Source organism: Triticum aestivum, chromosome 2D (assembly GCF_018294505.1).
Source record: "Triticum aestivum cultivar Chinese Spring chromosome 2D, IWGSC CS RefSeq v2.1, whole genome shotgun sequence".
In the NCBI taxonomy this organism is placed as follows: domain Eukaryota; kingdom Viridiplantae; phylum Streptophyta; class Magnoliopsida; order Poales; family Poaceae; genus Triticum; species Triticum aestivum.
The window spans coordinates 644,122,272-644,132,370 of NC_057799.1; positions in this window are offsets into that span (position 1 = coordinate 644,122,272).

A 10,099-nucleotide genomic window follows, 5' to 3' on the forward strand; every position below is an offset into this window, starting at 1 on the left:
AACGGAACAATAATTTATCATGAACTTAGTCCTGGTAGTATTTTGCAAATTATGTTGTAGATCAATAGCTCGCGTTGTTGCTTCCCTATGTTTTATATGTGTTCCTAGAGAAAATTGTGTTGAAAGATGTTAGTAAGAATGATGCGGATTGGATCCGTTATCTGAGGTTTATCCTCATTGCTGCACAGAAGAATTATGTCCTTGATGCACCGCTAGGTGACAGACCTATTGCAGGAGCAGATGCAGACGTTATGAACGTTTGGCTAGCTCAATATGATGACTACTTGATAGTTTACTGCACCATGCGTAATGGCTTAGAATCGGGACTTCAAAGACGTTTTGAACGTCATGGACCATATGAGATGTTCCAGGAGTTGAAGTTAATATTTCAAGCAAATACCTGAGTTGAGAGATATAAAGTCTCCAACAAGTTCTATAGCTAAAAGATTGAGGAGAATCGCTCAACTAGTGAGCATGTGCTCAGATTGTCTGGGTACTACAATCGCTTGAATCAAGTGGGAGTTAATCTTTTAGATAAAATAGTGATTGACAGAATTCTCTAGTCACCATTACCAAGTTAGTAGAACTTCGTGATGAACTATAATATGCAAGGGATAATGGAAACGATTCCCAAGCTCTTCGTGATGCTAAAATCGACGAAGGTAGAAATCAAGAAAAACATCAAATGTTGATGGTAGACAAGACCACTAGTTTCAAGAAAAGGGCAAAGGGAAATAGGGGAACTTCAAGAAGAACAGCAAGCAAGTTGCTGCTCAAGTGAAGAAGCCCAAGTCTGGTCCTAAGCTTGAGACTAAGTGCTTCTACTGCAAAGGGACTGGTCACTGGAAGCGGAACTGCCCCAAGTATTTGGTGGATAAGAAGGATGGCAAAGTGAACAAAAGTATATTTGATATGCATGTTACTGATGTGTACTTTACTAGTGTTTATAGAAACCCCTCAGTATTTGATACTGGTTCAGTTACTAAGAGTAGTAACTCGAAACAGGAGTTGCAGAATAAACAGAGACTAGTTAAAGGTGAAGTGACGATGTGTGTTGGAAGTGGTTCCAAGATTGATATGATCATCATCGCACACTCCCCTATACTTTCAGGATTAGTGTTGAACCTAAATAAGTGTTATTTGGTTTTTGCGTTGAGCATGAATATGATATGATCATGTTTATTGCAAAACGGTTATTCATTAAAGTCAAAGAATAATTGTTGTTCTGTTTACATGAATAAAACCTTTGATGGTCATACACCCAATGAAACAAGTTCGTTGGATCTCGATCGTAGTGATACACATATTCATCACATTGAAACCAAAAGATACAAAGTTAATAATTATAGTGCAACTTATTTGTGGCACTGCCGTTTAGGTCATACTGGTGTAAAGCGCATGAAGAAACTCCATGCTGATGGGCTTTTTGGAATCAGTTGATTATGAATCACTTGATGCTTGCGAACCATGCCTTATAGGCAAGATGACTAAAACGTCGTTCTCCGGAACAATGAAGCAAGCAACAGATTTGTTGGAAATCATACATACTGATGTATGTGGTCTGATGAATATTAAGGCTTGCAGCAGGTATCATTATTTTCTGACCTTCACAGATGATTTGAGCAGATATGGGTATATCTACTTGATGAAACACAAGTCTGAAACATTTGAAAGTTCAAAGAATTTCAGAGTGAAGTAGAGAATCATCGTAACAAGAAAATAAAAGTTTCTACGATATGATCGCAGAGGTAAAATATTTGAGTTACGAGTTTGGCCTTTAGTTAAAACAATGTGAAATAGTTTCACTACTCACGCCACCGGGAACACCACAGTGTAATGGTGTGTCCGAACGTCATAACCGTACTTTATTAGATATGGAGCGATCTATGATGTCTCTTACCGATCTACCACTATCGTTTTGGGGTTATGCATTAGAGACAGCTGCATTCACATTAAATAGGGCACCATCTAAATCTGTTGAGACGACACCGTATGAACTATGGTTTAGCATTAAACCTAAGCTGTCGTTTCTTAAAGTTTGGAGTTATGATGCTTATGAGAAAAAGTTTCATCCTGATAAGCTCGAACCCAAATCGGAGAAATGCGTCTTCATAGGATACCCAAAGGAGACTGTTGGGTACACCTTCTGTCACAGATCCGAAGGCAAAATCGTTGCTAAGAATGGATCCTTTCTAGAGAAGGGGTTTCTCTCGAAAGAAGTGAGTGGGAGGAAAGTAGAACTTGATGAGGTAACTGTACCTGCTCCCTTATTGGAAAGTAGTTCATCACAGAAAATTGTTCCTGTGAATCCTACACCAATTAGTGAGGAAGCTAATGATGATGATCATGTAACTTCAGATCAAGTTACTACAGAACTTCGTAGATCAACCAGAGTATGTACCGCACCAGAGTGGTATGGTAATCATGTACTGGAAGTCATGTTACTAGACCATGATGAACCTACAAACTATGAAGAAGTGATGGTGAGCCCAGATTCCGCGAAATGGTTTGAGGCCATGAAATCTGAGATGGGATCCATATATGAGAACAAAGTATGGACTTTGATTGACTTGCCCAATGATCGGCAAGCCATTGAGATTAAATGGATTTTCAAGAGGAAGACGGATGCCGATAGTAAGGTTACTATCTCCAAAGCTAGACTTGTCGAAAAAGGTTTTTGACAAAGTTCAAGGTGTTGACTATGATGAGAGTTTCTCACCTGTATCTATGCTTAAGTCTGTCTGAATCATGTTGGCAATTGCCGCATTTTATGAAATCTGGCAAATGGATAAACAAAACTACATTCCTTAATGGATTTATTAAAGAAGAGTTGTATATGATACAACCAGAAGGTTTTGTCAATCCTAAAGGTGCTAACAAAAATATGCAAGCTCCAGCGATCCATCTATGGACTGGTGCAAGCATCTCGGAGTTGGAATATACGCTTTGGTAAGTTGATCAAAGCATATAGTGTTATACAGACTTGCGATGAAGCCTGTATTTACAAGAAAGTGAGTGGGAGCACTACAGCATTTCTGATAAGTATATGTGAATGACATATTGTTGATCGGAAATAATGTAGAATTATTCTGCAAAGCATAAAGGAGTGTTTGAAAGGAGTTTTTCAAAAGAAAGACCTCGGTGAAGCTGCTTACATATTGAGCATCAAGATTTATAGAGATAAATCAAGACGCTTGATAAGTTGTTTCAATGAGTACATACCTTGACAAGATTTTGAAATAGTTCAAAATGGAACAGTCAAAGAAAGAGTTCTTGCCTGTGTTACAAGGTATGAAATTGAGTAAGACTCAAAGCCCGACCAAGGCAGAAGATAAAAAGAGAAGGAAAGTCATTCCCTATGCCTCAGTCATAGGTTCTATAAAGTATGGCATGCTGTGTACCAGAACTATTGTATACCCTACACTATGTTTAGCAAGGGAGTACAATAGTGATCTAGGAGTAGATCACTGGACAGCGGTCAAAATTATCCTTAGTGGAATAAGGATATGTTTCTGAATTATGGAGGTGACAAAACGGTTCGTCGTAAAGAGTTACGTCAATACAAGTTTTGACACAGATCTAGATGACTCTAAGTCTCGATCTAGATACATATTGAAAGTGGGAGCAATTAGCTAGAGTAGCTCCGTGCAGAGCATTGTTGACATAGATATTTGCAAAATACTTACGGATCTGAATATAACAGACCCGTTGACTAAAATTATCTCACAAACAAAACATGATCACACCTTAGTACTCTTTGGGTGTTAATCACATAGCGATGTGAACTAGATTACTGACTATAGTAAACCCTTTTGGTGTTGATCACATATCGATGTGAACTATGGGTTTTAATCACATGGTGATGTGAACTATTGCTGTTAAATCACATGGCGATGTGAACTAGATTATTGACTCTAGTGCAAGTGGGAGACTGAAGGAAATATGCCCTAGAGGCAATAATAAAGTTATTATTTATTTCCTTATTTCATGATAAATGTTTATTATTCATGCTAGAATTGTATTAACCGGAAACATAATACATGTGTGAATACATAGACAAACAGAATGTCACTAGTATGCCTCTACTCGACTAGCTCGTTAATCAAAGATGGTTATGTTTCCTAACCATGAACAAAGAGTTGTTATTTGATTAACGGGATCACATCATTAGTTGAATGATCTGATTGACATGACCCATTCCATTAGCTTAGCACCTGATCATTTAGTATGTTGCTATTGCTTTCTTCATGACTTATACATGTTCCTATGACTATGAGATTATGCAACTCCCGTTTGCCGGTGGAACACTTTGTGTGCTACCAAACGTCACAACGTAACTGGGTGGTTATAAAGGAGCTCTACAGGTGTCTCCAAAGGTACATGTTGGGTTGGCGTATTTCGAGATTAGGATTTTCACTCCGATTGTCGGAGAGGTATCTCTGGGCCCTCTCGGTAATGCACATCACATAAGCCTTGCAAGCATTGCAGCTAATGAGTTAGTTGCGAGATGATGTATTACGGAACGAGTAAAGAGACTTGCCGGTAACGAGATTGAACTAGGTATTGGATACCGACGATCGAATCTCGGGAAAGTAACATACCGATGACAAAGGGAACAACGTATGTTGTTATGCGGTCTGACCGATAAAGATCTTCGTAGAATATGTAGGAGCCAATATGAGCATCCAGGTTGCGCTATTGGTTATTGAACGGAGACGTGTCTCGGTCATGTCTACATTGTTCTCGAACCATAGGGTCCGCACGCTTAAGGTTTCGATGACGGTTATATTATGAGTTTATGAGTTTTGATGTACCGAAGGAGTTCGGAGTCCCGGATGAGATCGGGGACATGACGAGGAGTCTCGAAATGGTCGAGACGTAAAGATCGATATATTGGAAGACTATATTCGGACATCGGAAAGGTTCTGAGTGGTTCGGGTATTTTTCGTAGTACCGAGGAGTTACGGGAATACGGGGAAGAAGTATTGGGCCTTATTGGGCCATACGGGAAAGAGAGAGGGGCTGCCTAGGGCAGGCCGCGCACCCCCCAAGGCCTAGTCCGAATTGGACTAGGGGGAGGGGCCGCGCCCCCTCCTTCCTTCCCTTCTCCCTTCCCCTTCCTTGTCTCCTACTCCTAATACTTGGAAGGATTCCTAGTTGGACTAGGAAAGGGGGAATCCTACTCCCGGCGGGAGTAGGACTCCCCTAGGGCGCGCCATAGAGAGGGCCAGCCCTCCCCTCCTCCACTCCTTTATATACGGGGGCAGGGGGCACCCCATAGACACAAGTTGATCTTCGTGATCGTTCCTTAGCCGTGTGCGGTGCCCCCCTCCACCATATTCCACCTCGGTCATATCATTGCAGTGCTTAGGCGAAGCCCTGCGTCGGTAGTACATCAAGATCGTCACCACGCCGTCGTGCTGACGGAACTCCACCCCGAAGCTTTGCTGGATTGGAGCCCGGGGAGCGTCATCGAGCTGAACGTGTGCCAAGAACTCGGAGGTGCCGGAGTAACGGTGCTTGGATCGGTCGGACCGGGAAGACGTACGACTACTTCCTCTACGTTGCGTCAACGCTTCCGCTTCGGTCTACGAGGGTACGTAGACAACACTCTCCCCTCTCGTTGCTATGCATCACCATGATCTTGCGTGTGCGTAGGAATTTTTTTGAAAATACTACGTTCCCCAACAGCCCCGCGGCCCCTCGTTGGCTAGACGCCGCAGGCTCGGCCTCCCGCCTCAGGAACCTCCCCTGCAAAACACGGTTGTTGTCAGAAAACTAAAAACACGTGAGGATGGATCCCTTTCCAAGGTGCTGGGACTCCGGTCTCAGTTACCTGGGAGGCCGGGATTAACCCTGGGTAATCGGCCGTAAAGGCCACCAAGGTATCGTCCTTGCTCAGCTGATGAAACACCCCGTCAATCAGCTCCACAGATATGTCCGGATCCTCTTCGGAGGACGGATCGAGGGACGTTCAGGATCCTCGGGCTGTGGAGGACGGCTGTTTATACCCTTTACTTCCTAACGCAGTTCCTGCGTTGAAGTCGTTAGACTATATATTTAATCATGGGAATATAAGACGGACGGGAAATTTAAATTGTCCGCTTACCCAACTTGGAGGATTGTACATAGTAAATCCACCCTGTGGGTTGACGTGGAGGAATTCCTCCTCTTCTCCGTTGTAAAAAGAGGACAAGATCTTTACTAGAGCGGCAGCTGAGTCCGGCCCCTTACGGCCGTAACGGCTAGCATCATCCTCCCCGTTAAAATCCCACATGGGGTGGCCTCTATACTGAAGCGGCTGCACCCCCCGCATGATGCATACGGCCATGACTCTGATCATGGTCAGTCCGGAATGAGCCAACAGTCTTATCCGGCCCATCAGGTAAAGGACGTCCATGTCACTTTCTCTTTGAGAGCTCCGTGGACGCCAGCTTAAGCGTTTCTTCATGGGAGCACTGTTGAATTCGGGGAGGCCGATCCGAACAGGATCCGGCAGTGGGACATCCTCCATATTAAACCATTCTGAAGGCCAGTCCTCGGACGCCTTCTTTGGGGTTCCGGATAGATATCCGGTCCCGGCGATGCGCCACACTTCGGCTCCGCCCACTTGATATATTGACCCCTCCTGAGAATGGGGCACCAGGCAGAATAGCCTCTTCCACAGCGCGAAATGAGCCTCAACACCCAAGAACAGCTCGCAAAGGGCAACAAAGCCCGCGATATGCAGTATAGAGGCGGGCGTGAGGTTGTGCAGCTGGAGGCCATAGAACTCCAGAAGCCCCTGGAGAAACGGATGAATTGGAAATCCAAGTCCTCTTATTAGATAAGGGACGAGGCATACCCGCTCTCCTTTGGAGGGATTGGGGATGCTCTCCGCTTGCTCTCCGCCATTATAGGTGGCGAGTCCGGCTCGGACCGGGACCATGTAGGCCTGAGGGAGGAATCCCTTGGTCTGAAGCGATACTAGCTCCATATGCGGGATGGAGCACCTCTCCCAGTCTCCAGGCTTAGGACTGGAAGGGCGAGAGGAGGAGCTTTGATGTCTGGCCATGGTGGAATGGACCTTTGCTGGAGGTGCTCTGATGATTACTCACGGAGAGGAGAAGGTGTGGTTTGGATCTGAATCCCCATCCCTTTAAATAGGCAGCTCGTTTATGCGGCTAGTGGTGTGAATGTAAAAACACTCAGACTTTTCGTATTCGTTGGACACGTGGAAGGCGGCCCTTATTGGGCGTAGAAGCCAAGGAGCGCTGCATTTATGAAGAACGGGACGTTATTCAACGGGTACACGAAATCTGGGAGGAGGAACCCACCTTGCAATGCCGAAGACAATCTGCGCGCCGGACTCGTCGTCATTGAAGCCTGGTTCGGGGGCTACTGAGGGAGTGCTGGATTAGGGGGTGTCCGGGTAGCCGTACTATACCTTCAGCCGGACTCCTGGATTACGAAGATACAAGATTGAAGACTTCGTCCCGTGTCCGGATGGGACTTTCCTTGGCGTGGATGGCAAGCTTGGCGATGCGGATATTCAGATCTCCTACCATTGTAACGGACTTTGTGTAACCCTAACCCTCTCCGGTGTCTATATAAACCGGAGGGTTTTAGTCCGTAGAACAATCCCAACATACAACAATCATACCATAGGCTAGCTTCTAGGGTTTAGCCTCCTTGATCTCGTGGTAGATCTACTCTTGTACTACCCATATCATCAATATTAATCAAGCAGGACGTAGGGTTTTACCTCCATCAAGAGGGCCCGAACCTGGGTAAAACACTGTGTCCCTCGTCTCCTGTTACTACTGAAGGAAATATGCCCTAGAGGCAATAATAAATTTATTATTTATTTCCTTATATATCATGATAAATGTTTATTATTCATGCTAGAATTGTATTAACCGGAAACATAATACATGTGTGAATATATAAACAAACAGAGTGTCACTAGTATGCCTCTACTTGACTAGCTCGTTAATCAAAGATGGTTAAGTTCCCTAACCATGGACAAGGAGTTGTTATTTGATTAACAAGGTCACATCATTAGTTGAATGATCTGATTGACATGACCCATTCCATTATCTTAGCACCCGATCGTTTAGTATGTGGCTATTGCTTTCTTCATGACTTATACATGTTCCTATGACTATGAGATTATGCAACTCCCGTTTACCGTAGGAACACTTTGTGTGCCCCCAAACGTCACAACGTAACTGGGTGATTATAAAGGTGCTCTACAGGTGTCTCCGAATGTATTTGTTGGGTTGGCGTATTTCGAGATTAGGATTTGTCACTCCGAATGTCGGAGAGGTATCTCTGGGCCCTCTCGGTAATGCACATCACATAAGCCTTGCAAGCATTGCAACTAATAAGTTAGTTGTGAGATGATGTATTACAGAACGAGTAAAGAGACTTGCCGGTAACGAGATTGAGCTAGGAATTGGATACCGATGATCGAATCTCGGGCAAGTAACATACCGATGACAAAGGGAACAACGCATGTTGTTATGCGGTCTGACCGATAAAGATCTTCGTAGAATATGTGGGAGCGAATATGGGCATCCAGGTCCCGCTATTGGTTATTGACCTGAGACGTGTCTCCGTCATGTCTGCATTGTTCTCGAACCGTAGGGTCCGCACGCTTAACGTTACGATGACAGTTATTATGAGTTTATGTATTTTGATGTACCGAAAGTTGTTCGGAGTCCCGGATGTGATCACGGACATGACGAGGAGTCTCGAAATGTTCGAGACATAAAGATCGATATATTGGAAGCCTATATTTGGACATCGGAATCGTTCCGGGTGAAATCGGCATTTTACCGGAGTACCGGGGGGTTACCGGAACCCCCCCGGGGGTTAATGGGCCTCTATGGGCCATAAGGGAGAAGAGGAGGGCTGGCCAGGGCAGGCCGCGCGCCCCTCCCCCCCTAGTCCGAATAGGACAAGGAAGGGGGGGGGCGGCGCCCCCCTTTCCTCTTTCCCCTTCCCCTTCCCTTCTCCAACAAGGCAAGAGAGGGGGAGTCCTACTCCCGGTGGGAGTAGGACTCCTCCAGGCGCACCCCTTGGGGGCCGGCCGCACCTCCCCCTCCCTCCTTTATATACGGGGGCAGGGGGGCACCCTAGAACACACAAGTTGATCTTCGTGATCGTTCCTCAGCCGTGTGCGGTGCCCCCCTCCACCATATTCCACCTCGGTCATATCATTGTAGTGTTTAGGCGAAGCCCTGCGTCGGTAGAACATCATCATCATCATCACGCCGTCGTGCTGACGAAACTCATCCCCGAAGCTTTGCTGGATCGGAGCCCGGGGAACGTCATTGAGCTGTACGTGTGCTAAGAACTCGGAGGTGCCGGAGTAACGGTGCTAGGATCGGTCGGATCGAGAAGACGTACGACTACTTCCTCTATGTTGCGTCAACGCTTCCGCTTCGGTCTACGAGGGTACGTAGACAACACTCTCCCCTCTCGTTGCTATGCAACACCATGATCTTGCGTGTGCGTAGGAAAATTTAGAAATTACTACGTTCCCCAACAGTGGTATCAGAGCCAGGTTTTTATGGTTTTATGTTTTGCACGAGTAGAACACAAGTGAGTTGTGGGCGATATAAGTCATACTGCCTACCAGCATGTCATACTTTGGTTCGGCGGTATTGTTGGATGAAGCGGCCCGGACCGACATTACGCGTACGCTTACGCGAGACTGGTTCTACCGCCGTGCTTTGCACACAGGTGGCTCGCGGGTGTCAGTTTCTCCAACTTTAGTTGAACCGAGTGTGGCTACGCCCGGTCCTTGCTAAGGTTAAAATGGCATCAACTTGACAAACTATCGTTGTGGTTTTGATGCGTAGGTGAGATTGGTTCTTGCTTAAAGCCCGTAGCAGCCACGTAAAACTTGCAACAAACAAAGTAGAGGACGTCTAACTTGTTTTTGCAGGGCATGTTGTGATGTGATATGGTCAAGACATGATGCTAAATTTTATTGTATGAGATGATCATGTTTTGTAACCGAGTTATCGGCAACTGGCAGGAGCCATATGGTTGTCGCTTTATTGTATGCAATGCAATCGCCCTGTAATGCTTTACTTTATCACTAAGCGGC